Genomic DNA, 26,836 nt, shown 5'->3' with positions numbered 1-26,836 from the left:
GGCAGGAATGAAGGCCTACAGGCACAGGGCTGGGCATGACTCACCCACCTCCAGCCCAGCTCTTCCCATCCCGAGGGTGCTCATGGCAAACAGCAGAGTGAAAGGCTGGGAGAAGCAGAAGGTGGGAACCCTGGACACTTGGGTCCTAGTCCTGGCTTTCTAAGCAGATCTATGCTTCGGTTTCCCCTTGGAGAGCATTACTAATGAGTAGGAGGAGGCAGGGGGTGAAAGTGAGGCACCCCTTCCCCATCCACCCTGCCTCCGCATGTCTCAGCACCAGCCCCAGGGGTGCTGGCAAGGAACGTGGCAGCTTGAGTACTTATCCTGCCCTAGAAACACAGAACATGGAGTCCTGGCCACACATTGTTCTTCTTCAGAGCCACCTTCAGTTGGGCCTGAGTAATGCAGACAGATCTAGAGCAAGGACACACCATACTTCATGAGCTGCCCACGTTCTCATCTCAGCTCCTCCTGTAACCCTACCTTGCAGGAGTTGCACCAGCCAACTCATGGGCAAGAATGTGGAGTTCCATTTACACCACCCATGCTGATGTGTAAGCTGTGAAAACCACTGCTCTCCCACGAGAGGGAAGACGAGTGAACATTGGGGCCCCACCTCAGGCAAAACAAGGCACTAAAAGCTGCTGATCTCACTGGAAGCTGAGCACTTCCTCTAAGCACTTTGATTACAGCCTTTCCCCATGTGAGCCTGCCCATGGCCTGAGCACCACGTGGGTTCCTGCAAACTGGACGCTCTGTGCAAAGAGCTCCCAGCACTTTATGCCCATTATCTTTATGGTTCTCCCACCAGCCGCTTCCCAGGAAGAATCAGAGCAGAGTTCGTGGGATTCAAGAGTCGAGGCAGTGGGGAGGGTACAGGGCTGTAAGAAACTTCACTGTGCCATCGCTTCTTGGCCTTTTGGCTAAGATCAAGTGGAAGCTCCTCTGTGCCACTAGACACCCGCATTTTACCGGGGTGAACATCCTGTTAAATATGTGAAATACCATGGGCAGCTGGGTGTCAGGGGAGGGAACTCCTCAAGGCCCCAAGCACTACTTGAAGTGGGCTGGGGAGTGCTGACCTGCCTTCCCAGCCTAGAAGGATGGCCTAGGTTGGCCACAGAGGAAGAGGGTATCCTCTGAAGAAGAAACAACCATGCTTCCCCCATCGAGGCAGGAAACAGATGGCTTCCACCTAGACCGGAGACTCCAGGAATAATACTTCCCATTGACAAGTTTCCAAAGTCCTCCTACCCATCTGGAGAAGGTGTTTTCATGCGTAGCTATCAGGTAGAGAAGCTGAGGGCAGAGTGCCAGCCAATAGAGGCACTTGGTCCAGGCTCTCTGCTCTTTAAGTCTGGTTCTCATTCATAACCCAGGGGGCCTCTCTGAGGCCTGACCCTGTCTCTGCTAGCTGGGAGGGATGGATACCACCAGCTTCCTGGGACATGGGGCCCTGGCCTTCTTTCTGGAGAAGGGGACCCCAGCAACAGAGCTGAACATGTGGTTCCCCTCCAGTAGGGTGGATCCTCTCCTCTCTGGCATTGTACTGTCACCCCACAAGCAGCTGGCTTCCATCTGGTTTACTGGGAACCCCATCCCTTCCCACAGGTCACCCCAGTAGCTCCTGGTGGTCATCATGCAGTCCAAGGCTCCTGTGAAGCCAGCAGGGGCCAGCTTCAGGGGCGCTGTGCCCAGAGGGTATCTGAAAAGGAGCAACTCATGAGCCAGGCATATGGCAACTGCTTTCACTTGGAGTAAACAGACAGCGGGGGGTGGGGGGGGAGGGGCTGGGCTGGCCCGAACCCCCCATTGGAGATGCTGTCAGGGAGATACTGAAGTCTCTTTACCTGTGGATCCCCACTCTCCGGCTCTGCTCACAGCTGCTGGCACTAGGGCAGAGGGATGTCTGCTTTTGGCTCCAATAGGCCCATAGAAATTGTGTATCCCCTATGGGGGCATGGTGGGAATGTAACCAAAAGACTTCATTTCCCCTCTTCAAGCTGCTTCCTTCCCAAGTAACTAGTAAACATATCTTAAAGGTGGAGAAAATGCTGTTGCTGTCCCCGTCACCAACCTCCTCCACACCTGTCAGGAGGCCCTCACAGCCTCAGCTTCTCAGCGCTGGGACTGTGGGGTGTGAGGAGAAGATGGGAAGAGGCCCCTCCAGTCTGCCCTTTGGTGGCTGGGGAGTCAGGAGACCTGCATGGAGGTAAGACACCTGGAGAACTGACTCCACCCTCCATGCCTCAGTTTCCTCATCTGGCTCCGGCTCTAATCTATTATCGCTCTCTCCTTGCCTCAGTTTCCCTCCAGGGAAGGGCATCTGTCCCAGGGAGAAGAACAAGGTGAATTCACTTCTAAGGGCAAAGTTCACTTCTAAGGGCAATAGATGGAAGGTAGCCCATTTCTCCCAGGGACAGGGGCCGGAGAGAGAACGAGGATGAGATGATAACAGAGTGGTGCTAAGAGATGGACCCTCTTCAGGAAAGCACGTCTTCCCAGAGCGCTGTGGGAGTTGAAGGAGAAAGCTCATCTCTTCGTCCCCCTCAGCATGGGCCTTCCTCCCCTCAAAGCCAACTCTCCTTCTTTTCTTGAACCCACAAAAGCAGCACAGGCTCACATCCCCTCTGTTCAGATGAGTGTTTTTCATGAGTAATTTTCTCCTGTCCCCAGACAATCTAATTCCTGCTCACACTTATGACACCCTGGAGCCCCATGCAGAAGTTGCAACTCCCTCTATTCTCAGGGATGAGGAAATGGGGTGCTGGGGTTGGGGGAGGACCAGGGGTCTACAAAGGAAGAAGGGCCCCTGCCCCTCCAGAGAGCTTTCAATGAAGGCAGTGCCTGGAGGCCAGCTCTGTAGGGCCTGCTCAGTGACCTTGGTCAAGTCCCAGCACCCCTGGGTCTCAGTTTCCCCAGGAGCTTCATCCAAACACAACGTTTCTCTCTCAAGGCCAGGGCAAGTAGGGAGGCAAGAGCCTTTCTTTGGAAGCACATGGAGAAAAGGTGGCATCGTTCCCCTGGGGGCCCAGGAGCCCAGCCCGCCCAGCAGCAGCGCAGCAGTGACGTTGTCATAGCCCATAACGGCAGAGCAGGTTGCCCCCTCCCGTCCCAGCCTAGAGAGTGGGCGGCAGAGCCCCGGGGAATCCCTGGGTGGGAGTGAGGGTGGCCCAGAGCGGTAACTCCCACCTGGCTGTCAGGCAGGAGGCTGGGGACCCCCGGGCAAGCCTCCTACCCACCTCCATCCCCCCACCCAGTGAAGACCGGTCTACTAAAGCCACGCCCTCCCGGGTGAGCTGCTCAGGCCACCCTTTCCTGGGTACCAGCTAGAGACAGCCAGCGTGGCAAGGGACTGTGGCGCAGTCACCCCTACCCCCATCCCTCCCAATGCAAGCTCTCAGAAAGCAGAGAAACAAGCAATCCTTCCCCGCCCCCTCCCAGTGCGGGACCTGCATCCTGCGCCGGTTCTCCCAGCCCGACCAGCCCGGTCACTGCACCCGCGTTGCGTGCTCACCACATCTGCGTCCTCAGCACTCGGCCCCAGCCCCAGGCTCGGCGCTCAGGCCGCCAGGTTGTGGTGACAGGCTCCACGCTCCCCACCTGGGAGGAGACTGCCAGCGGGTCCTCCTCCTCGCCGGCCGGGCGAAGCCAGCCCCACTTGGCAAGGGACTGTCAGCAAATTCCCCTCTGCATCACCGCGGGAGAGGCATCCCGGCACCTCCCGAGCAGGGGCCAACCTTGGCCCCGCCCCAAAGCTGCTCTGACCCGCCGGGGAACCCAGGCTGGAGGATGCTACCCGAAAACCCAGGCTCCGCCTCAGAGACCCTACCGCTAACCAGGAACCATCTGCAAATTACTATCTCAAACGCACAAGGCTGCTGGTCCCTGGCTCCAGCTTGCTTCAGCTCCCCTGATGCATTGAGGCTTGACAGCTCCTTTGCCACCTCCCCTGCCCTCTCTCAGGCATGTCCCCTTTCCCAGTCTTCTTAGTCCCATCAGCCAGAAGCAAGAAAAGCCACCCCACTCCCACAAAGGTAGCGCTCTGCCCCGCCCAAGGAACAGGTCCTGGCACTGGCCCAGTGGCTGGTAGCCAGCTGCCACCCAGGCCCCTTCTTCCCCAGCAAAGGAGCAATCTACAATTGGCCACAGCCCCACCCGGGAGGCCCAGGGGAGTGGGCTGGGCCATTTCCACTTTGCAGTGGGCCACACTCCTGCAGGTCTCAGAGTTTTGTCAAAGTCCTGGCCACTCTGCTACAGACCCCGGTGTTGACCCTGAGGACAGGTGCCAGTGTTTGCAACCCCCAAAGATCAGTGTGCAAAACAAGAGTCAGTAGTAAACAGCCTCTCCCTCCCAGGCAGGGGCCTAGGCACATTTATGTCATAGTCATTATCGGGCACTTGCAGTACAGTAGCTAACTGGGGAGGAGCCACTGCCCAACCCTCACTGAAAGTGACTCCCTTTCACCAGTTAGGGCTGTTAGCAATATGATAAGAAGGCCATAGAGGAAGCCGTGGGAACACAAAGTCATGAGGTGCCAGAGCAGGGGGTCAAAGGCTGGTTATGCTTTCATGGGTTGATTTCCCCATAACCAGCAGCACAGCACCCTCTTCCACACAACCCCGCCAGGCTGGCACACCCTGGTCATCTCCCTCTTTCCTTGACCTCCTGGTTCTCATGACCCAACCACCCCATGAAGACCCAAGGGTGAGCCACGTAGACAGATTCTGCCGAAGTCTATTCATTATGCACTCACTCACCCACTCATTCTTTTATCTTTTTCATTCATGGGACAAGAAGGCTTTGACCATCTCTTCTGCAGTGGCAGCAGGGCATCAGGGTCTAGGTTCTAGCCCCAGCTCAGTGGCTATCATGCTGGGCAACCTTGGGTAGCTCACTTGACCTCTCTTTGTTTTTCCCTCTCATCTGTAATTCTGAGAGGGCTGGGCTAGTTGGGGTCTCAGACCCCTCTGCCGTGACACTTTTATTCTCCTTTTCCAGGATAAAGGCTGGCTGGTACAGACAAACCAGATCAGTATAAGAGTAGTGCTGGGAACGCTAGCTGCCTGTGTTCAGTCCTAGCTGGGCCACCTAAACGTGGAACTTAACCTCTCTGTGCTTCATTTTTTTTTTTTTTTGGCATATGGAAAATGGGGGAAACAATAATCATAAACTTAAAGGGTGATTATGAAGATTAAATGAAATACTGTACACAAAATAAATGCTCTGCAAATATTCATTGTTGTTGCTGTAGTTATGCTATTCATAGTCTGGTGGGACAGCATAAATTCTCAACAAAAGCAGTTTGTCTTTTCCTTCTCTGCTTCATCATCACAGAAGCTGTTGTTAAGCCCATACTCAAACCACTCCAGCTCCTAGAGGAAAAACCTGATAAGCATCAAGGACATGCCATAAAGAGAGGTCAGGCACCGTGGCTCACGCCTGTATTCCCAGCACCTTGGGAGGCCGAGGTGGGCAGATGACTTGAGGTCAGGAGTTTGAGACCAGCCTGGCCAACATGATAAAACCCTGTCTCTACTAAAATACAAAAATTAGTCGGTGTGGTGGCGGGCACCTGTAATCCTAGTTACTTGGGAGGCTGAGGCAGGAGAATCGCTGGAATCCAGGAGGTGGAGGTTGCAGCGAGCTGAGATGGCACCATTGCACTCCAGCCTGGGTGACAGAGCAAGACTCCATCTCAAAAAAAAAAAAAAAGAGAGAAAGAGATGAGATAGAAGCCAGGTGCTGTGGCTCACATCTATAATCCCAGCTCCTCAGGAGGCTGAGGCAGGAGGATTTCTTGGGTCCGGTAGGTTGAGACCAGTCTGGCCAATATAGAGAGATCTACATCAGAAAGGGGAGGGAGGGGGAGGGGAGGAGAGTAGAAGGGGGATGGGAAGAAAAGGGAGGAGAACCCGAACCCATGGAGATGCCAGGTGGGCTGTGTTGGTGAAAGAGATGACCCCAATGTTCCAACCAACCACCTAGATGAGTGTCAGGCTTGTAGAAGGTTCTCAATAAAGGTGTATGGGGATGAACAACTGAGGCTTTCAAAAGAAAGGCCCTTCTGGCCTGTGACACTGACAACACTGATCACACTCTCACTTGTGCCTTTGGCCTGAGTTGTCAAATCTGGAATATTATGCCTGTTATTGTCTTCATGACTGCGTTGTTAACCTCCAATGTCTTGTCTAGGAACATAATCCAGAACAGTATAAAAGAAACAAAAGGACTCTGAGTATCCCTCACAGGTGGAACTGTCTGACAAAGTCAGGGGCTTTTTCTGCAGATCACCTTGTGTCTTCAGTTGGAGCTTACCTTCATTTACTCCACACAAAATTTCAACAGATCCGGAGTGGCAGAGACGGCTAAGAGCCCCCTATACCTTTTCTTTTCCTCTTCCTTTTTACAGTAGAGCTCTCAAGGTTAAAACCTGGATATATGACTTCCCTACTACAGACCACATATCTCAGAAGCCCTCACAGCCAGGTGGAGCTATGAACTAAGTCCTAGCCAGTAAGATGTGAGTGGAAGTAATAGGTTTCATTTCTGGGCCACATCCTGAAAAGGAAGCTGGCTGTACTCTACTTCCTCTTTCCCCTTTGTGAAAACTGGGATGTGGATAGGAGGTGGACGGGAGGGCAGCTTTGATGATGCTGACCAGGACACCTCCCTGGAGATGGCCAAGCATCAAGGCAGGAAGAACCTGAGTCACAAGATGACCTGGAGAAGTACCCAGCTGACTCCCTTGCATTTTTCCACGGAGAGCAATAACCTTGTAAAGTCACTACTGTCTGGTCTCTGTTGCAGCAGCTGAACCAATAGCCTAAAGAATAAGCCTACTTCCTGATTTTCAAACCCACAACAGATGAGCAGGAGCGCGTTAGAAGGAGAAAGGACTAACAAGAAAGCAAGTACAGTGAAAAGGGCAAAAGTCAAGAGCAAGAGAAGAGAGAACAGTGATTTAAAAGAAAAAAACAACTTAGGAGTTTGGAGTCATTTAGCATAAGGTCATTCCAACAGGCCTTGAAGGCATCATTGTATCACAAGGTAGTTGTGGAAATGTGCTCAGAACAACCATCCCGCATCACTAGAAGAAGTCATTGACCAAATATTTTATTTTAAAGGAAAGCACCTGTATATTTAGAAAGTATTTCCAATCAAAAGTGGTTAAAATGGAATAAAGTTTGTATATTAGGGGGAGAACCCTTCAACATCTGGAAAACCCAGTCATCCAAAATGATATCTTTCCTCAATGGTCAGAAATCAGAGATTAGATTCATTTATATTTACCGTCTCCCTCATTAGATTATAAATCCTTTTAAGGTCAGATTATGTCTCCTTTTTCTCTTAATTTTTAACATGGAGCACAGTGCCTTGACTCAATAAATACTCTCTGATGGCTTTGGGGATGAAGTCTATGTTACCTTGGGTGACAGAGCCTAGGAAGTTCCCACTAGCTGATTTGAAACACAGATGCCTCCTCGACTTAGGGCGATAGCGTTACATCCTGACAGATCCATCATAAACAGAGAATAGCAGAAGTTGAAAATGCATTTAATCCACCTGATATGGTTTGACTGTGTCCCCACTCAAATATCTTGAATTGCAGTTCACATAATCCCCATATGTCATGGGAGGGACCTGGTGGGAGGTGACCGAACCATGCTGTTCTTGTGATAATGACAGACTTCTCACGAGGCCTGATGGTTTTATAAGGAGCATTCTCCCCTTTTACTCAGCACTTCTTTTCCTGCCGCCATACGAAGAAGGATGTGTTTTCTTCCCCTTCTGCCATGATTGTAAGTTTCCTGAAGCCTCCCCAGCCATGCTGAACTATGAGTCAATTAAACCTCTTTTCTTTTCCTTTTTCTTTTTTTTAAGACAGAGTCTCACTCTGTCGCCAGGATGGAGTGCAGTGGCATAATCTTGGCTCACTGCAACCTCCACCTACTGGGTTCAAGAGATTACCCTGCCTCAGCCTCCAGGAGTAGCTAAGACTACAGGCGCCTGTCACCACGCCCGGGCTCATTTTTTGTAGCGTAGCAGAGATGGGGTTTCTCTATGATGGCCAGGATGGTCTCAATCTCCTGACCTTATGATCTGCCCACCTCGGCCTCCCAAAGTGCTGGAATTACAGGCATGAGCCACTGCACCGCCCGGCCTAAACCTCTTTTCTTTATAAATTAACAAGTCTCGAGTATGTCTTTATTAGCAGCATGAGGACAGACTAACACACCACCTAATCTACCAAACATCACAGCTTAACCTAACCTACCTTAAATGTGCTCAGAATACTGACATTAACCTAAAATTGGGCAAAATCCTCTAACACAAAGCCTATTGTATAATAAAATGTTGTGTTAGATGGCATTGTGTCAGATAATTTTATTTACTGAATACTGAAATTGAAAAACATAGTAGTTAGATGGATACTTAAAAGTATGATTTCTGCTGGATGCATATGGCTTTTGCACCATCTTAAAGTCAAAAAATTGTAAGTAGAATCATTGTAAGTTGGACTGCCTGTATTGATCAGTGAAATTGCCTGAGATCTTAAACCAGCCCAGTTAACAACTGCAGGGACACAGCCCTCATAGTTTTGAGCCTATAGTGGCCCTGGGAACTTGCCTCTGTTATTTAGAAATAATTTTATCATAAACACTTGATCTCACAAAGACCTACACACACAAGAATGCACATCGCAGAATTGTTTGTAATTGCAAAAACAACAATAACAACAACCAAAAAAACCTCACAACTGTGCACAGCCTACACAAATGTACGTGGCTTTTCTGTAGTACCCAGTTGAGATGTTCAGGAAAATTCAAAATGAGAGAGAAAAGGCAGGAAGCAACAGCCACACACCAGTGTCCCTATCACCCCAAGGCCTGGTGCTGGGTAAGGCTGCTAGGCAGAGGGTAAGCAAGGGGCCATGGTCTTGGAGATGATGGGAGTCAGACCACAGATTTTACTACAGGACCCAGAATAGAAACATATGCCACTGACAGGGACAGTATTTTCAAGGCAGAACCAAGACACTGTTTGTACTTTAAGTGGCAAGCCACATACTCTAGGGAACCCCTGATCCCAAGAGCCAAATAAAAACTCTCTAAGAAAGTAGATTCATTTTGGGAGCTCAGGCTTCTATCACATGCTCTAATCTGCCTTTCCAGACAGAACAAAATTTGATTTTTTGTGCAGAAAGTAGTGGGGAAATGTATTGGAATGGAAAATCATTTTTCAGTGTCCTCTGCCTAACCAGACACAGGGTTGTGGATTTCTAGAGAGAAGACGACCTCAGGCTTAGGTCTAGACACACAGCGCTGGGTCTACTTGGAAGCTGGCATTCCCCAGTAGAGGAGTCAGGCCCTATGATCACTCAGCCCTGCCATAGCAGAGAATCCAGGCCTCCCTTCTTCTGGGGCAACCCTGGCCCCTCTGCCCTCTCTGACCCCTGGCCTCAGGCCAGGCCCCACTCACCAAGGCCCTACCAGGTGGGTAGTCTTAGCCAGCAACAACCTCTTCTGCTTCTCCCCTGGAAGAAGAGAAATTCACAACTGGTAGGAGGAGGTCATTGTTATCCACCGCTAACAGCCTCTATCACTTAACGATATTGGAAACTTCTGGGTGGGTGAGGTCAGAAGCAGGTGTTGATGACATCACAAAAGAAACACCACTGTTGTGCTGGAACTCTGTGATTCTGGTATCATTTCTTCACCCAGAGTTGAGCTCAGCTGAGCATTTTCAGACAGATTTGGGGGTTGAAGGCTGCACAGCCTCACCTCAATTCTAACTTGAGCCTGGCTGATGCTCTGCAGGATTAGATCCTTAAAGAATACATGGGTCCTGCCAGGCAAGCTGGCTCATGTCTGTAATCCCAGCACTTTAGGAGGCCGAGGCAGGCAGATCATAAGCTTAAGAGATTGAGACCACCGTGGCCAACACGGTGAAACCCTGTCTCTGCTAAAAATACAAAAATTAGCTGGGCATGGTGGTGCACACCTGTAATCCCAGCTACTCGGGAGGCTGAGGCCGGAGAATCGCTTGAACCTGGGAGGCGGAGGTTGCAGTGAGCCGAGATCGCGCCACTGCACTCCAGTCTGGTGACAGAGCAAGACTCCATCTAAAAAAGAAAAAAAAAAAATGGGTTCTTGCATTGATATTTTATTGAGGCTATAGAACTCCCTTGCTCCCCCAAGCTGATATTCATGAGGCAGAAATATGGGTTTCTTCTGGGTGACAAAGTGAAGATCTCCTCTTCAGGGCCTCACATCCAGGCTCTTGAAATCAGCTCTGTTATATTCCTTCCCCTGGGAATTGGAGTCTGTTTTCAGTAACGAACCTTTTCTTTGTTGTATAAGCTTTATTAATTTTGTGAAATCTAATATACAGAGACGCAGATACCATACACAAATGAGCACTATAATGAATAATCATAAAGCAAACACTTGTGTAGAGACACTATTTAAGTCAAGAAATACAACATTATCACAGAAGCTTCCCTATATTGTTTCTCAATCCACCCCTTCCTCTTCCAGTCCCTCCCTGCACAGAGAGAGCCCTATCCTGAATTCAGCGGCAATCTTTCCCTGCATTGCTTTGTACTTTTACCACCTGATTATTCATTCTTAATATAGTTTGGTCTGTATTTTAAGTGTACATTGATAGAATTATAGTATAAATATACTTTCATGTTGGGCTGTTAAAACTCAATTTTTTTTTTTTTTTTTTGAGATGAAGTTTTACTCTTGTCGCCCAGGCTGGCGTGCAATGGCACGATCTCGGCTCACTGCAAACTTCACCTCCCAGTTTCAAGTGACTCTCTTGTCTTGGCCTCCCAGGTAGCTGGGATTACAGATGTGCCAGCATGCCCGGCTAATTTTTTTATTTTTAGTAGAGATGAGGTTTCACCATATTGGCCAGGCTGGTCTTGAACTCCTGATCTCAGGTAATCCACCCGCCTCAGCCTCCCAAAGTGCTGGGATTACAGCTGTGAGCCACCATTCCTGGCCTCAATGTTGTATTTTTAAGATTCATCCACGTTGTGGTATGCAGCTGGAGCTCATTCATTGTCATTGCTTTTTTGTTTGTGCCATAAATTAATTAATCCTGGTTTGCTTGGCATTTGTTTTTATTTCTAGTTTTTTATTAGTGAGTGCTATGATTTGAATGTTTTTGTCTCCTCCAAAATTAATTAATTGAAAAATATAGGCTGGGTGTGGTGGCTCACTCCTATAATTCCAGCACTTTGAGAGGCTGAGGCCAGCAGATTGCTTGAACCTAGGAGTTTGAGATCAGCCTGAGCAACATAGTGAGACTCCATCTGTAAAAAAATACAAAAATTTGCTGGGCCTGGTGGCATGCACCTGTGGTCCTAGATACTCTGGAAGCTGAGGTGAAAGGATTGCTTGAGCCTGGGAGGCAGAAGTTGCAGTGAGCCAAGATCACGCCACTGCACACTCCAGCCTGGGTGACAGAGTGAGACCCTGTCAAAAAAAAAAAAAAAAAGAAAGAAAGAAAGAACATGGACACAGGGAGGGGAGCATCACTGGGGTCTGTTGGTGGGGACTAGGGGAGGGACAGCAGTGGGGAGGGAGTTGAGGAGGGATAACATGAGGAGAAATGCCAGATATAGGTGATGGGGATGGAGGCAGCAAACCACATTGCCACATGTGTACCTATGCAACAATCCTGCATGTTCTGCACATGTACCCTAGAACCTAAAGTGCAATAAAATATAAAAAAAGAAAGAAAGAAAAGGAAAAAGAAAAAGATGGTAAAGCAAGGAATCATTTTAACTGTTCCAGAGCATAGAAATAGAAATAAAATGTCTGTATTATTTTGTACGAAGCCCACATAAGACTGAAACAATACACAACAATGATTTCACACAAAAAAATTATTTCTGGGCCGGGCGCGGTAATCCCAGCACTTTGGGAGGCTGAGGCGGGTGGATCACGAGGTCAAGAGATCGAGACCACCCTGGTCAACATGGTGAAACCCCGTCTCTACTAAAAATACAAAAAATTAGCTGGGCACAGTGGCGCGTGCCTGTAATCCCAGCTACTCAGGAGGTTGAGGCAGGAGAATTGCCTGAACCCAGGAGGCAGAGGTTGCGGTGAGCCGAGATCGCGCTGTTGTACTCCAGGCTGGGTAACAAGAGCGAAACTCCGTCTCAAAAAAAAAAAAAAAAAAAAAAAAAAATTATTTCTTAAAAAAATTTTTGGTTGATGGGGTCTTAAGATGGCTGCTGGGTGGTTGCTTCCTGACAGAAGGAAAGATGTGGAGTGGGCTGCTACCTCCTGGCCTAAATGAAAGTGATGGCGAGTCAGACTCTGAAGATGAAGCTACATTGGAGGACTTTGGACTCAACTTACAGGAAAATAAAGAGGATGGGAGCACCAGAAAAGCAGAGATCATAGATTTCTCAACAGATGAACCAAAAACTGAAACAGAGTCAAATGTGAATGCCTAAGAAGTGTGTCCTTCTGGAATTCCCTTAGGTATGTGGAATTGAACAGTCCTCGAACGCAACCCAGTGGAAGGAGCTTTCTCAGTATTTTTGAGTCAATGATAGGTTTGATGCCCCCCTCCAATCCCCCCATTAAAAGGAAAAATGTTGAGAAGGCCCCGAAAAGAGGATAGACCAGGCTGTGGAGGAGTGGAATATTGAGAAGGCTGAGGAACCAGCCAGCTATTCGAGAGCTTGGTGTAAAAATTGCCAAAGCAGTTGCCTGCCACAACTTTGTAAAAGCCAAAAAAGGAGGCTAAAAATTCACAAGCTGCCCAAAAAAAGGAGAAACTTGCATGGGGGTTTGAAGCAAAGAAGAGATGGGAAACCAAAAGCAACATGGGATATGTGTAACCTGCCAGAGTGCTTTAAGACGTTTGTAGACTCAAATGCTCAATTTACCAAGAACGTTTTCCTGCCTATGTTAAATATATCAGAACATTGATAGCACTAGAAAAAAAATAAGCATAAAATTTGGGAGTTTGATGATCAGCTCTTTTCAATCTTCTTCTAAGGACTTTGTCCTATTGAAGTGAATAAAATGAAGCATTCTGTTATTTTATAAGAAATGTAAGAAAAAATATAGAAAAAAGGATAGGATTTTATTCATTTATTTGTGTAAACCCACAGTATAAAATGAGTTTTGCTGCTTTTCGTTCATTTGGTTTAGCATAGCCAATGAGCTTCTTGTACTTTCTTTTCTTTTCTTTTTTTTTGAGACAGAGTCTTGCTCACTGTGTCACCCAGGCTAGAGTGCATTAGCATGGTCTTGGGCAACTGCAACCACTGTCTCCTGGGTTCAAGTGATTCTCATGCCTCAGCCTCCTGAGTAGCTGGGATTACAGGCGGGCGCCACCATGCCTGCCTAATTTCTCTTTGTATTTTTAGTGGAGACAGGGTTTTGCCATGTTGGTTAGGCTGGTCCTGGCCTCATATGATCCACCTGCCTCGGCCTCCCTGAGTGCTGGGATTACAGGCGTGAGTGATCGTGCCGGCCTTGTACTTTCTTATCTGTACCCAGTATAACTACACGTTTATTGGAACTGTGTTTTTAACATTGATAATTGTCTATAATGGGTTAGTTGTAAGTGCCAAAATGTCTCAATTGATACTGTTTTTACAAATGACTTGACCTTAATGTCATGAAAGTAGTTACTGATTTTTTAATTGAAGGCAGTAGACTTGATATTTCAGAATTGCATAGTAAAAGCAATTTACTAATTTTTATGTGCTTTCAGATAAACTATTACAATAAAGAAAGGGGCAGAATGTTAAAAAAAAAAAAAAATTTTCCATCATGGTTACTGCCTGAGCAAGTTGGAGCTGTGGGTGAGGGTTCCCTGGAATAGGGGCAGGTTGCTTCCAGATGGTTCTGATACACCTCATTCTGTAGCCCTCCTTTTTACTCCAGCCCCATAAGAAACATATGGTATGGAAGTAGTACTAGGAAAACTTCCTCTTCTCTTCTTTAGACTTGCTTCCTCACTTTTTTTTTTTTTTTAAAGCAAAGGGTATTATATATTTATTTGTTTATTTATTTTGAGACGGAGTCTTGCTCTTGTCACCCAAGCTGGAGTGCAACGACACGATCTCAACTCACTGCAACCTCTGCCTCCTGGGTTCAAGTGATTCTCCTGCCTCAGCTTCCCGAGTAGCTGGGATTACAGGTGCCTGCCACCACACCCGGCTAGTTTTTGTATTTTTAGTAGAGACAGGGTTTCGCCATGTTGGCCAGGCTGCTCTCGAACTCCTGACCTTGTGATCCACCCGCCTCAGCTTCCCAAAGTGCTGGGATTACAGGCACAAGCCACCATGCCTGGCTGCTTTCTCACTTTTTTACTGCTTTGATCAGTATCACTGTAATGTGGCAGCTGCCTCTGAGGTGTCAGTTATTCTTCTTCAGTTCACTGAAGGAGATATATAAAAAATAATACCCTTTGCTTTAAAACCGTGGAGGTCAGGAGGCAATGGGATAGAACATTAAAAGGACTGAAAGAAAAACAGCTGTCAGTCTAGAATGCTATATCCAGCAAAATTATCCCTCTGGAATGAAACAGAAATTAAGAAATTTCCAAGTAAAAACAGAGAGTTTGTCACTAGTGCCCTACAAGAAATGTTAAAGGGAGTCTCATGCTTAAATGAAAGGACAGTAAGCAGTAATTTGATTCCACATAAAGAAATAGAGAACACTGGTAAAGGTAATATAAAAGTCAATATGAATGTATTTTTGGTCTGTATCTCTTCTTTTCCCCATATTATTTGAAAGGCAACTATATAAATAAAAATTATTGATATATATCTATGTTGATAGGCACAAATGTGTAAAGATGGAATTCGACAAGAGCAACATAAAGATGAGGGTAGAACTATATAGTAGCAAAGTTCTTATACAAAAACAGTATTAATCTAAAGTAGATTGTTATAAATTAAATGTTAATTTTAATCATCAGGACAACCACTATGAAAATAACTAAAAAATATATAGTAAAAGAAAAGATGAGGAAATTAAATCATATATTAGAAAATATCAGCCAGACATGGTGGCTCACACCTGTAATCCCAGTACTTTGGGAGGCTGAGGCGGGTGAAGCATTTGAGCTCAGGAGTTCAAGACCTGCCTGGGCAATATGGCAAAATCCCATCTCTACAAAAATACAAAAATTAATACAGCATGGTGGTGTGCACCTGTAGTCTCAGCTACTTGGGAGGTTGAGGCAGGAGGATCACTTGAGCCTGGGAGGTGGAGATTTCAGTGAGCCAAGATTGTGCCACTTCACTCCAGCCTGGGTGACAGAGCAAGACCCTGTCTCAAATAAAGTAAAATAAAATAAAAATATATATTTAATGCAAAAGAAGGCAGTAATGAAGGAAATAAGGAACAAAAATGGTATAAAGCACAGAAAATAGCAAAACAGCAGAAGTAAGTCCTTCCTTAATTATGTAAATGTAAATCAATTAAACTTTCCAATCAAAAGGCATACATTAGCAGATGAATTTTTTAAAATTATCTAACTATGTGCTATCTACAGGTGACTCACTTTACATTCAAAGACACAAACAGGTTGAAAATGAAAGGGTGGAAGAAAGGATACCATGCAAACAGTAACCAAAGGGAGCTAGGGTGGCTATACTAATATTGGAAAGCAATAGAATTTAAGACAAAAATTATTACAAGAGACAAAGAATGACATTATATAATGATAACAGGGACAATCCATCAAGAAAACACAACAATTATAAAAATATATGCACCCAGCAACTGAGCCCCAAAATATATGAAGCAAAACCTGACATAATTAAAGAGAGAAATAGACAAACAACAACAGTTACAGATTTTAATGTTCTACTTTAAATAATAGATAGAACAACTATACAGAAGATCATCAAGGAGGTCGGGCATGGTGGTTCACATCTATAATCTCAGCACTTTGGGAGGCGTAGGCAGGCAGATCACCTGAGGTCAGGAGTTCGAGACCAGCCTGGCCAACATAGTGAAACCCCATTTCTACTAAAAATACAAAAATTAGCTGGGCGTGGTGGTGGGTTCCTGTAATCCCAGCTACTTGGGAGGCTGAAGCAGGAGAATCGCTTGAACCCTGGAAGTGGAGGTTGTAGTGAGACAAGACTGTGCCATTGCACTCCAGCTTGTGCAACAAGAGTGAATACTCTGTCTCAAAAAGAAAAAGAAAAAGAAATACCGTGAAGAATATAGAAGACTTGAAGAGTACTATAAACAAACTAGACCTAACAGATATTTTTATTTATAGAGCACTCCACTCAACAACAACAAAATACACATTCTTCTCAATTGCACATAGAACATTCTTTAGTATAAGTCAGGTCACAAAATAAGTCTCAATACATTTTAAAAGATTAAAATTATAACAAAGTATGTTTTCTGACCACAATGAAACAAAACTAGAAATTAATAACAAGGAAACCTGAGAAACTCATATATATGTGGAAATTAACACATTTTTTATAACCAGTGGGTCAAAGAAGAAATTAAAAAGTAAATTAGAAAATATTTTGAGATCTATGAAAACCACAATACAACATGCAAAAAAATTAGTAAAAGCAGTGATTAGAGGGAAATTTATAGTTGTAAATGTCAACATTAAAAAAAAACCACAAAAGTTGTAAGTCAATAACATATCCTTCTACCTTAAGAAACTGGAAAAAAATAAATAAACGTAATCCAAAACAAGAAGAAAGAAGGAAATAATAAAGATTAGGGTGGATATAAATGAAATAGAGAACAGAAAACAATAGAGAGAATGAACAAAACCAAAAGTTAGTGTTTTGAAAACATCAACAAAATTGGTGAATCTTTATCTGGACTGAATAAGAAAAAAAGAGAGAAGACCCAAATTACTAAAATTAGGAATGAAAGTGCAAACATTACTAATGGCCTTATAAAAATAATAATTTTTAAAGATTATAAGAGAATACTATGAACAACTGTATGAACTGTATGCCAACAAATCACACAACCTAGATGAAATGGACAAATTCCTAGACACATAAGCTACCAAAACTTATTTAAGAAGAAATACAAAACATGAATAGATCAATAACAAGTAAAGAGATTGAATCAAAATAAAAAAGAAAATTTCAAACAAAGGAAAACACAGGATCAGATGGCTTCACCAGTGAATTCTACCAAGTGTTTGAACAGTTAACACTATTTTTTCCTCAAACGCTTCCCATAAAAAGAAAAGGATGGAACACTTCATTCTATGAGGCCAGTATTATCCTGGTACCAAAGCCAAAGATATCACAAGACAAGAAAACGAGAAACCAACATCCCTTATGAATATAGATGCAAAAATCCTTAACAAAATACTAGCAAATCAAGTCCAGCAACATATTTAAAGAATTATATACCATGACCAAGTGGGATTTATCTCAGGAATGCAAGGATGGTTCAACAGATAAAAATTAATCAATGTACTACATTATATTAAAAGATTAAAAGAAAAAATACATAATCCTCTCAATTGATGCAGAAAAAGCATTTAACAAAATCCAACACTCTTTCATGATTTAAAAAAAAAAAAACCCACAACACTCAACAAACTAGGAGTAGAAGAGAACTTCTCCAACCTTATAAAGGGCATTACATTAGTCTGTGTGGGCTGCCATAACAAAAATACTACACACCAGGTGGCCTGAACAACAGACTTTTATTTTCTTCTAGTTTTATAGGCTAGAAGTCCAGAATCAAGGTCAAAGTTTATTTCTGGTGATGCCTTTCTTTCTGGCTTGTAGATGGCTGCCTTCCCACTGTGTTCTCAGACGGCCTTTTGTTTGTGCTCATGTGAAGACAGAGATATTTCCGGTGTCTCCTTCTCTTCTTTCTTTTTCTTCTTTTTAATACAAGGTCTCATTGTGTTGCCCAGTTCAGAGTGCAGTGGTGTGATCATGACTTATCATAGCCTCAACCTCTTGGGTTCAAATGATCCTCCCACTTAAGCCTTCTGAGTAGCTGGGACTACAGGTGCATGCCACCACACCTGGCTAATTATTTTTTTAATTTTTTTGTAGAGACAGGGTCTCACTGTGTTGCCCAGGTTGGTCTTGACCTCCTGGACTCAAGTTATCCTTTGGCATCAGTCTCTCAAAGTGCTGGGATTGCAAGAATGAGCTACCACACATAGTTCTTTTCCTCTTGTTATGAAGACATCAGTTCAAACAGATCAAGACCCTCTCTCTCTTTTTTTTTTTTTTTTTTTTTTTTTAGATGGAGTCTCACTCTGTCACCCAGGCTAATATGCAGTGGTGTGATCTTGGTTCACTGCAATCTCCACCTCCTGGGTTCAAGGGATTTTCATGCCTCAGCATCCCGAATAGCTGGAACTACAGGCGCACGCCACCATGCCCAGCTAATTTTTTGTATTTTTAGTAGAGACAGGTTTCACATATTGGTCAGCCTGGCTGGTCTTGAACTCCTGACCTCAGGTGATCTGCCCACCTCAGCCTCCCAAAGTGCTGGGATTGCAGGAATGAGCCACTGTGCCAGGCCAAGACCCTCTCTTTATGATCTCATTTAACCTTTATTACCTCCTAATAGGCCCTGTCTCCAAATACAATAACATTGTGGGTTAGAGCTTCAATATGTGAATTTGGGAGAGACACAGTTCAGTTGAAAACAGACATCTATGAAAAACCCACAGCTCACATCATACTTAATAATGAAAGAGTGAAAGCCTTTCCTGTGCAATCAGGAACAAGATTAGGATGTTAGCTCTTGTCACTTCTATTCAACAATACATTGGCAATTCTATCTAGGGCAATTAGTCAATAAATAAAAGACAGTCAGATTGGAAAGGAAAAAGTAAAACCATCTCTATTTGCAGATCACATACTCTTATATATCGAAACCCCTAAAGAATTTACAAGAAAAGACTATTAGGGCTAATAAACAAGCTTAGTGAAGTTTTAGTGTACGAAAATCAATTGTGTTTCCATATACTAGCAATGAACAATCTAAAAATAAAATTAAGAAGTTCATTAATAGCAGTATTGAAAAACGTAAAATAATTGTGAATAAATTTCACCAAGTAAGTATAAGATTAGTACACTTAAAACTACTGTTGAAAAAAAATTTTAAACTGAAATAAATAAAAGACATCCCATATTCATGAATTGGAAGACTTTCTTTTTTTACACAAGGTCTCTCTCTGTTGCCTAAGCTGGAGTGTAGTGGCTCAGTCACGTCTCACTTCAGCCTCAACCTCCTGAGCTCAATCAAGAGATCCTCCTACCTCAGCCTCCCAAGTAGCTGAGACCAGAGGCACACACCACCACACCTGGCTAATTTTTGCATTTTTTGAAGAGATATGGCTTCACCATGTTGCCCAGTATGGATCTTAATGTTTTTAAGATGACAGTACACCTCAAAATGATCTACAGATTCAGTGCAATATCGATCAGAATTCCAGCTGACTTCTTCGTAGATATGGACAAGCTAATTTTAAAATGTATATGGAATTACAAGACACCTGAATCCCGATCACAGTCTTGAAACAACAACAACAACAACAACAACGTTGAAGGACTGACACTTCTCAATTTCAAAATTTACCACAAAGCCTCAGTAATTGAAACAATGTGATACTGGTATAATCTCAGTTCCATTTCTATATGAAATAGAATTGAGAACCCAGAAACAAACCCATACGTCTATGGTCAGTTAGTTTTCAACAAAGGTACCAAGGTAATTTGATGGTGGAAAGAATGGTCTTCTCAACAAATAGTCCTGAAATAATTCAATACCCATATGCAAAAGAATTTGGATCCCCTACTTCATACCATATAAAAAAATTAGAACATGCCAGAGTCCTAAATGTAAGAGACCTAAAACCATGAAACTTTTAGAAGGAAACATAGGTGTAAATCTTTGTGACTTTGAATTAGACAAAGTTTCTTAAATATGACACCAGAAATACTAGAAATGAAAGAAAGGTGGATGTATTGAATTTCACCCAAATTTAAAACTTTTTTGCATCAAAGGACACTGTCAGAAGAGACAACCCACAGAATGGAATAGAATATTTGGAAATCACATATTAGATATGGACTTTAAAATATATATATTTTAAAACTCTTACAATTCGGCAATAAAAAGACAACTCAATTTTTAAAAACGAGCAAAGGACTTGAATAGACATCTCCCCAAAGAGGATATATAAGTGGCTAATAAGCACAGGAAGAGATGCTCAGCATCATTAGTCATTAGGGAAACGGAAATCAAAACCACAGTGAGATGCCACTTCACACCCTCTAGGATGGACACAAAGTGGAAAATAACAGGTGTCGGTGAGGATGTAAAGAAATTGGAACCTTCATACATTGGTGATAGAAATGTAAAATGGTGCAGCCACTGTAGAAAATAGTTTCATGGTCCTCCAATGATTTAAATATAGAGTTACATATGTCCCAGCAATTTTACTCCTAGGTATATATGCAAGAAAATTGAAAACATGTTCAAAAAAATTTTGCACATGAATGTTCATAGCAACGTTATTCATAACAGCCAAAAAGTAGAAACAACCCAAATGTCTATTGATGAATGAATGAATAAAGAAAATGTGATATATCTATACAATCAACTATTCAGCCATAAAAGGAATGAAGTACTGATATGTTCTACATGAATGAATCTTGAAAATATTATTCGAAGTGAAGGAGGCCAGATACAACAGACCCTATATTGTATGATTCTGTCTATGCAAAATGTCCAGAATAGGTACAACCACAGAGATAGAAAGCAGGTTATTCACTGGCAAGTGCCGGCGTGTTGGGTGGTGCTCATGGTGGTGGTGATAGTGATGGAGGACTCAAGTGACTGCTTTGTGGGTATAGGGTTTTCTTTTCGGGGCGATGAAAGTGTTCTGTAATTATTGGTGATGGTTGCACAACTCTGTGAGTACACACAAAAAAACCCTACTGAATTGTATTTTTTAAAAGTGGTTTAAATTTTATGTTAATTATGTCTTAGAAAAACACCTGGAGTGTATTTCTGTGTATATGGGAGATAGAGATCCAATTTCATTTTTTACCTGCAGCCCTTCATCATCATTTATTGAAAATATTGTCCATTCCTGACTACTCTGCAGCACCACCTCTGCCATAAGTCAATATGGGCTCCCTGACACCACTTCTCCTGTCCCTCAAAGATGCCCCTTTGGTCCTTGCATGCTCCTCCGTATCCTGGAACAGCCTAACGGGGTCTTCGTGGAGTGGGCAGGAACAGTGGCTGTAGACACCCATGGGTCATTTGTTAAGTCTGACGCCTCTAAGCTGGCACTACCTGCTTTCGAGCATATATTACCCTGACTTTATTGCAAGCATAATATTAGTTGTAGGAACATACAGCTAACTACTAAGTGCCCCTTAGGCTACAGTGAGATGACTTTGTCCTCGCCTTCAGTTCCCCTTTGGTCGAGCAATGTTTAATATTTCAGCTCTGTCCACCATTTCCTTTCAGATCTTTCTATCCTGAGCAGGAATCCTCCCTCTCTCTGATGTCTCACACTGTGATGAGCTGGAGAGCCAGCTACCTCTTTGCCCCAGCAATTTCCTCACTAGCCTTGCCCCTTTCCAAAGCACTTCCAAATAACAACAGTAATTGCTAACATTTGTTACACCTCACACACATTAATGTGTGTATCTATCTACATGGATAGAGAGATACCTTGCAGTGTCCAGGCGTGGTGGCTCATGCCTGTAATCCCAGCAATTTGGGAGGCAGAGCTGGGTGGATCACGAGGTCAGGAGTTCGACACCAGCCTGTCCAACACGGTGAAACCCTGTCTCTACTAAAAATACAAAGATTAGCTGGGCATGGTGTTGGGTGCCTGTAATCCCAGCTACTCAGGAGGCTGAGGCAGGAGAATCACTTGAACCTAGGAGGTGGAGGTTGCAGTGAGCCGAGATCACACCATTGCACTTCAGCCTGGGTGACAGGGCAAGATTTCGTCTCAAGAAAAAAAAAAAGAGATATCTTGTAGTATCTACTACAAGGTAGATATTATTATTATAGTTCCCAATTAATCTTCAAAATATCACAGGTAAGGGAGACTTCACTATTATAAGTTGTAACACTTTACAGATGAGGACACTGAGGTTCGGTAACTTGGCTGAGACCACATGAGCAGGAAGAGGCTTGGCGAAGCTCGGAACTGTCTTTCTCTCTCTAGATGCTGTATTTCTTGTGGATGGTCAGAACTGCCTGGCCAACCCAGAGAAGAGCGAGAAAGAATAAATCATTATTGACTTAAGCCATTGGTGTTTTGGGTGGTTTGTTACACAGCAATATGTACCTGAAACAGATGTGGAATATTAGATTGTAGATGAATATTTTCAACATGAAGATACGTTTACAACATATTGTTAAGTGAAAAAAGGGAGACTAAAAAACAAAACAATGCCTGCAACATGAGTTCACTGTTGCAAAAAACAAAAGCAGATGATCTGAATCTATTCCATTCCTGTTTGGGGAGAGTGCGTGTTTAGATGTTGAGGGATGCTTGTATTTGCATGTGGGAGGGGAAGAAGAGAAATCCCTGCCCCCCATTCCTAGCCTTGCTTGGCTGAGGGACATGGGGTGGGGGGCAGTCATCCTATAATTGCACATGATTTCTTTTTTTAATTTTTAGAGATAAGGTCTTGCTCTGTTGCTCAGGCTGGGGTGTAATGACTCAATCATAACTCACTGCAGCCTGGAACTCCTGGGCTTAAGCGATCCTCCTGCCTCAACCTACCAAGTAGTTGGAACTACAGGCCACACACCACTACACCTGGCTAATGTTTTATTTTGATTTTTTGTAGAGACAGTCTCATTATATTGCCCAGGCCAGTCTCAAACTCTTGGCCTTAAGCAGTCCTCTGCTTTGGGCTCCCAAAGTGCTGGGTTTACAGGTGTGAGCCACTGTGCCTGCCAAACGTGATATTTAACTTATATATATATATATTTTTTGAGACAGGGTCTCACTCTGTTGCCTAGGCTGGAGTGCAATGGCACAATCATGGCTTACTGCAGCCTAGACTTCCTGGGCTCAAGAGATCTTCCCACCTCAGCATGCAGCAGGGACTACAGGCATGTGCCACTACACCTGGTAAATTTTTGTATTTTGTGTAGAGATGGGGTTTCACAATGTTGCCCAGGCTGGTCTCAAACCCCTAAGCTTAAGTGATCCACTGGCCTTTGCCTCCCAAAGTGCTGGAATTACAGGTGTGAGCCACCGTGCCTGGCCTTAACTTTTTTTTTTTGGAGACAGAGTCTCACACTGTCTCTCAGACTGGAGTGCAGTGGCACGATCTCGGCTCACCGCAACTTCCACCTCTGGGGTTCAAGCAATTCTCCTGCCTCAGCCCCCTGAGTAGCTGGGATTACAGGTGCCCGCCACCACGCCCAGCTAATATTTTTTTTTTTTTTTTTTTTTTTTTGAGCCGGAGTTTCGCTCTTGTTACCCAGGCTGGAGTGCAATGGCGCGATCTCGGCTCACTGCAACCTCCGCCTCCTGGGTTCAGGCAATTCCCCTGCCTCAGCCTCCTGAGTAGCTGGGATTAGAGGCACGCGCCACCATGCCCAGCTAATTTTTTGTATTTTTAGTAGACACGGGGTTTCACCATGTTGGCCAGGCTGGTCTTGAACTCCTGACCTCAGTTGATCCGCCCGCCTCGGCCTCCCAATGTGCTGGGATTACAGGCATGAGCTACTGCACCCCTGGCCTTAACTTTTAAATTGAACTAGACTAACCTGGATTTTTAATAACTGGAGGTGACCAGAAAGCTAGGAATCTGCCAGGAATATCATCCAGGGTGAGAAGAGATTTGACAACGCATGGCTGAAGGCTGTGGTTAGAGACAAAGCAAAAATGTTTCTTGTTTGAATCCTGTTAAATTCAGATTTTTCCATAAGCCAGGTCCATGTGAACAGAAAAACATTCAGAAGGGGTTAGAGCGGGGCGTTAGGCACCAGGTGGGGGGATTTTGTAGTAAGACAAAAAGTGGCTTTTAATGAAAGGAGATGTGCTACCCTCATCCAGCCCATCCCCTGAGTCTCCGTCCCCTCTGGACAGCGGGCAGCCCCTATCCACTGGCACACAGCTTCACTCATGCCTGTTCCTGGCAGCTCAGGGACCAGTCTCATAAATGTCTGTTACATCAAAGCAGCACTGCAGAGCCAGGAAAGCTTCTGAGCTCCCCTGGAGAAGCCAGGTGGGGGTGATTTGCAGGGACCTGCTGCCAGCAGGCTGGTAAGGATGAGGGTGGGGTTGGAGAGGGCCAGAGAGGATGCCCAACTCATCCTCGTGTCGTTTGGGGAAATCCCTCAGTCCTGGGCCAGTCCTCCCATCCGGGAGGGTTGGTCACCCTGGCAGCAGGATTGGGGCTGACAGAGGAGAAGGCTGGCGGGCATAGGGTGAGGACAGAGCGAGGCTGGAGAGACTGAACCTGGGAACAGCCGCAAAAGAGAATGCTGCCTCCCCTTTGTCTCCGCAGCCTTCACATCTTGTGGGGAGAAAAGCCTCTCTCTGCTGGGAGGGGCTCCTTTTCCCTAAACTAGGAGGTGTGTGAGCATGTGAGCATGTATGAGTGTGTATGTGTGGTTTGTGTGTGGTGTGAGCGCATATGTTTGATCTATGTGATGTGTGTGATCTATGTGATGTGTGTGTGATTGTGTGTGTGATCTATGTAATGTGTGTGTGATATGAGATGTGTGTGTGATGTGTGTGTGATGTGAGATGTGTGTGTGATGTGTGTGCATGTGGATGCGTGTGTGTGATGTGCAGTGCCGGCGCAAGCCCTCCCTCCCTCCTTCCCTCCCTCGCTCCCTCCCTCTCTGGCTCCAGCAGGAATGACTCAGCAGGGAAGCTGGGCCTGCTTCTCACTCTGGCTCCAGTGCAGCTGCTATCCGCTCCCTGTCCCGTTTCTCCTCCTGACGGCAGCTATGGAGCAGGGGACTTCCTGGGCTGAGGTCCCTGTGATCTCTCCATGGTGGCCTTGAGGAGGCTGACCAGCCTCCCCTGGCAGTGCAGGCCCCTCACTCCCCCCTCCTCCTCCCCATTCCAGCTGCTCTTCCCCTCACCAGCTAACACTGATGCGGGTGCCCGTGTGCCAGGCACTGCGGCAGGTGCTCGGCATGCAGGACTTCATTCATCCTCACCCTGTGAGGCCAAGTCACTGGGCCAGCCATTCATTCACATGCAGTTCTGACAGATACGCACACCCGCATGGGCCAGAGTGTACAGGCAGGGACACTCACGAAAGAATCCCAGGTAGCAGGCTGGGCGCAGGGGCTCACACCTGTCATCCCAGCACTTTGGGAGGCTGAGGTGGCTGGATCACTTGAGGTCAGAAGTTTGATACCAATCTGGTCAACATGGTGAAACCCCATCTCTATTAAAAATACAAAAATTATCCAGGGTGTGGCGATGAATACTTGTAATCCCAGCTACTCAGGAAGCTGAGGCAGGAGAATCACTTGAGCCCAGGAGGCAGAAGTTGTGAGCCACGATCGTGCTGCTGCACTCCAGCCTGGGTGACAGAATGAGACTCCTTAAAAAAAAAAAGGACCCCAGCTATCAGGAACAAAGTGAAGTAAACAGCTGGAAACTATCCGTGCAGTCAGTAGGACATACCACAGGCATTATGGTGCATCTGCATGATGGGAGACCATGCACTCATTAAAGAGGGCTAGGAAGCTGGGCAGGTGGCACACACAGTAGTCCCAGCTACACAGGAGGCGGAGGTGGGAGGATGGCTGGAGCCCGGGAGCGGGAGACTGCAGGACTGGAGCATTGTGCCTGTTGATAGCCACGGCACTGCAGCCTGGGCAACGTAGAGTCTATCTCTAAAAAATAATAATAAATAAACAAAAAGGAGGAGCTCTGTGTGTGCATGAATATTGAGCAATTGCCAAGGTACATCAATCAACAAAGGAAGCAGAGTGCTCACGCCTGTCATCCCAGCACCCTGGGAGGCCGAGGTGAGTGGATCATTTGAGCCCAGGAGTTCAAGACCAGCCTGGGCGACATGGTGAAATTCTGTCTCTACTAAAAATACAAAAAAAAAAAATTAGCCAGGTGTGATAGTGTGAGTCCATAGTTCCAGCTACTCAGGAGGCTGAGTGGGGAGAGTTGCTTCAGCTCAGGAGGCAGAAATTGCAGTGAGTCAAGATTGCAGCACTACACTCCAGCCTGGGTGACAGAGTGAGACACTTTCTTAAAAAAATTAAAAAAAGTAGAGTGCAAAGCAGTGTGCTAGTGTAGCTAGGGGGCTACCATGTTTGTGTGTGCACACCCGCACGTGCACGGATGCACACTTATGTCCCTATAGAAGCTTATCTGGGAAGGAGAACAAGAGACCAGAAGCTAGGGTGGTGGTGGGGGAACTGCACTTATGACACCTTTATATGGTTCTAATCTCAGATACTGCCTTCGGAAAATGAGAAACCATTGTTAAAAGCTGTAACGTGGCCAGGCACAGTGGCTCAGGCCTGTAATTCCAGCACTTTGGGAGGCCAAGGCAGGCAAATCACCTGAGGTCAGAGTTCGAGGCCAGCCTGGTGAACATGATGAAACCCTGTCTCTACTGAAAATACAAAAATTAGCCAGGCGTGGTGGTGCACGCCTGTAATCCCAGCTACTCGGGAGGCTGAGGCAGGAGAATCGCATGAACCCTGGAGGCAGAGGTTGTAGTGAGCTGAGATCGAGCCGCTGCACTCCAGTCTGGGCAACAAGAGCGAAACTCCATCTAAAAACAAAGAAACAAAAAAACAAAACCATAATGCAATATGTAAAAGAAAATCCCAC

General features: G+C 45.3%; 1 protein-coding gene and 1 pseudogene across 7 annotated transcripts in view; one reads left to right on the top strand and one right to left on the bottom strand.

Annotated features, from left to right (window-relative positions):
- TMEM63C (transmembrane protein 63C) overlaps positions 1 to 26,836 on the bottom strand; it is a 143,703-nt gene that overhangs the window by 76,804 nt on the left and 40,063 nt on the right. Inside the window, exon 1 of one of the 7 annotated variants that reach the window (XM_064375061.1) lies at positions 5,577 to 5,595. The exons of 4 other annotated variants lie outside the window; for them this stretch is intronic. The gene's annotated coding sequence lies outside the window, so the exon portion shown is untranslated. Of the gene's footprint in view, positions 1 to 3,517; positions 4,008 to 5,576; positions 5,596 to 26,836 lie in introns of those variants that run through there. 2 more of the 7 variants (XM_012476840.3, XM_012476841.3) reach the window with 2 other exon arrangements.
- LOC110569169 (protein FAM204A-like) lies at positions 12,245 to 13,282 on the top strand (annotated as a pseudogene).

Source organism: Aotus nancymaae, unplaced genomic scaffold (genome assembly GCF_030222135.1).
Source record: "Aotus nancymaae isolate 86718 unplaced genomic scaffold, 86718_ANA_hifiasm-v0.15.2.pri h1tg000011l, whole genome shotgun sequence".
Lineage (NCBI taxonomy): Eukaryota > Metazoa > Chordata > Mammalia > Primates > Aotidae > Aotus > Aotus nancymaae.
Note: the sequence above shows the minus strand (reverse complement) of the source record. Positions and strands in the feature narration are given on the sequence as shown.